Source organism: Chiloscyllium punctatum, chromosome 3 (assembly GCF_047496795.1).
Source record: "Chiloscyllium punctatum isolate Juve2018m chromosome 3, sChiPun1.3, whole genome shotgun sequence".
Lineage (NCBI taxonomy): Eukaryota > Metazoa > Chordata > Chondrichthyes > Orectolobiformes > Hemiscylliidae > Chiloscyllium > Chiloscyllium punctatum.
Genome location: NC_092741.1, coordinates 40,681,238 through 40,683,737, shown reverse-complemented (window position 1 = coordinate 40,683,737; position 2,500 = coordinate 40,681,238). Strand labels below are relative to the sequence as shown.

Here is a 2,500-nt window from a genome sequence, read left to right as displayed (position 1 = left end):
TTCTAAACTCAAGGGTACACAAGCCCAGTCGCTCCAGTCTTTCAGTGTAAGGTAATCCCGCCATTCCAGGAATTGACCTCGTCAACCTACGCTGCACTCCCTCAATAGCCAGAATGTCTCTCCTCAAATTTGGAGACCAGAACTGCACACAGTACTCCAGGTGTGGTCTCACCAGGGCCCTGTACACCTGCAGAAGAACCTCTTTGCTTCTGTACTCGATCCCTCTTGTTATGAAGGCCAGCATGCTATTAGCCTTCTTCACTACCTGCTGTACCTGCATGCTGACCTTCATTGAGTGGTGTACAAGAACCCCCAGATCTCCCGGTACTGTCCCTTGACCGAAATTGATTCCATTTAGGTAGTAATCTGCCTTCCTGTTCTTGCCACCAAAGTGGATAAGCATCCATTTATCCACATTAAAGTGCATCTGCCATGCATCTGACCACTCACCTAACTTGTCCAGGTCACCCGGTAATCTCCTAACATCCTCATCACATTTCACCCTGCCACCCAGCTCAGTATCATCAGCAAATTTGCTAATGTTATTGCTAATAGCATCTTCTATATCATGAACATATATTGTAAAAAGCTGCGGTCCCAGTACTGATCCCTGCGGTACCCCACTGGTCACTGCCTGCCATTCCGAAATGGAGGCGTGGAGGAGTGTGGAAGGATGAGAGAATGCAGGCTGCAGCCCTATGAAGCAGGGGGAGGTCTTGCAGTTGGCCTGTGTGGGGATGTGGGAGACGACAGGAGCCTGGTGGGCAAGGGCTAGCTGGAGGGAGGGAGGGAGGGAGGGAAGCACGCACGGAGGAGGAAGAGCAAAGAGAAAAGAGAGAAAAAAAAAACAAAGGGGGTCAAGAGAAAGAGCAGCAAAGAAAATGTGGCTGGCCAGCACGCCTTGAAGTGGGGAGAAAAGGCAGGGGCCAGCGCCTACGGCCATACTAGTCTGAAAACGCCCGATCTCGTCTGATCTCGAAAGCTAAGCAGACTCAGGCCTGGTTAGTACTTGGATGGGAGACCGCCTGGGAATACCAGGTGCAGTAGGCGTTTTCCGCCAGCAGGGGCTGCTCAAGTCACCCCTCTGCACTCGTGTTGGGCCACGCACGCAATGCAGCGACAGGTTATTTTTGCTGCCGCTGTGCCTGGCATCAGTCTCCTGCAGGCAGGAGACAGGGAGGGGAGGAGAGCGGAGCGCTGCCAAAATCAGCAAGAAAGACGGAAAGAAAGGGATTGGGGCTGCACGCTGTCTGCGGCTGGCAGTCAGGAAAGGAGGACAATAGACAATAGGTGCAGGAGTTGGCCATTCTGCCCTTGGAGCCTGCACCACCATTCAATATGATCATGGCTGATCATCCTTAATCAGTATCCTGTTCCTGCCTTATCTCCATAAGCCTTGATTCCACTATCCTTGAGAGCTCTGTCCAACTCTTTCTTCAATGAATCCAGAGACTGGGCCTCCACTGCCCTCTGGGGCAGAGCATTCCACACAGCCACCACTCTCTGGGTGAAGACGTTTCTCCTCATCTCTGTCCTAAACGGTCTACCCCGTATTTTTAAGCTGTGTCCTCTGTTTCGGCACTCACGTTTCCTGCCGCCAGAGTGTCCAATCCTTTGATAATCTTATATGTCTCAACCAGATCCCCTCTCAGTCTTCTAAACTCAAGGGTACACAAGCCCAGTCGCTCCAGTCTTTCAGTGTAAGGTAATCCCGCCATTCCAGGAATTGACCTCGTCAACCTACGCTGCACTCCCTCAATAGCCAGAATGTCTCTCCTCAAATTTGGAGACCAGAACTGCACACAGTACTCCAGGTGTGGTCTCACCAGGGCCCTGTACACCTGCAGAAGAACCTCTTTGCTTCTGTACTCGATCCCTCTTGTTATGAAGGCCAGCATGCTATTAGCCTTCTTCACTACCTGCTGTACCTGCATGCTGACCTTCATTGAGTGGTGTACAAGAACCCCCAGATCTCCCGGTACTGTCCCTTGACCGAAATTGATTCCATTTAGGTAGTAATCTGCCTTCCTGTTCTTGCCACCAAAGTGGATAAGCATCCATTTATCCACATTAAAGTGCATCTGCCATGCATCTGACCACTCACCTAACTTGTCCAGGTCACCCGGTAATCTCCTAACATCCTCATCACATTTCACCCTGCCACCCAGCTCAGTATCATCAGCAAATTTGCTAATGTTATTGCTAATAGCATCTTCTATATCATGAACATATATTGTAAAAAGCTGCGGTCCCAGTACTGATCCCTGCGGTACCCCACTGGTCACTGCCTGCCATTCCGAAATGGAGGCGTGGAGGAGTGTGGAAGGATGAGAGAATGCAGGCTGCAGCCCTATGAAGCAGGGGGAGGTCTTGCAGTTGGCCTGTGTGGGGATGTGGGAGACGACAGGAGCCTGGTGGGCAAGGGCTAGCTGGAGGGAGGGAGGGAGGGAGGGAAGCACGCACGGAGGAGGAAGAGCAAAGAGAAAAGAGAGAAAAAAAA

General features: G+C 51.4%; 1 non-coding gene across 1 annotated transcript; it reads left to right on the top strand.

Annotated features, from left to right (window-relative positions):
- Positions 1 to 931: 931 nt before the first annotated feature.
- On the top strand, positions 932 to 1,050 carry LOC140469006 (5S ribosomal RNA). Its single transcript, XR_011955919.1, has one exon. It is a non-coding gene; the product is annotated as a 5S ribosomal RNA (ribosomal RNA).
- The last annotated feature ends 1,450 nt before the right edge of the window (positions 1,051 to 2,500 follow it).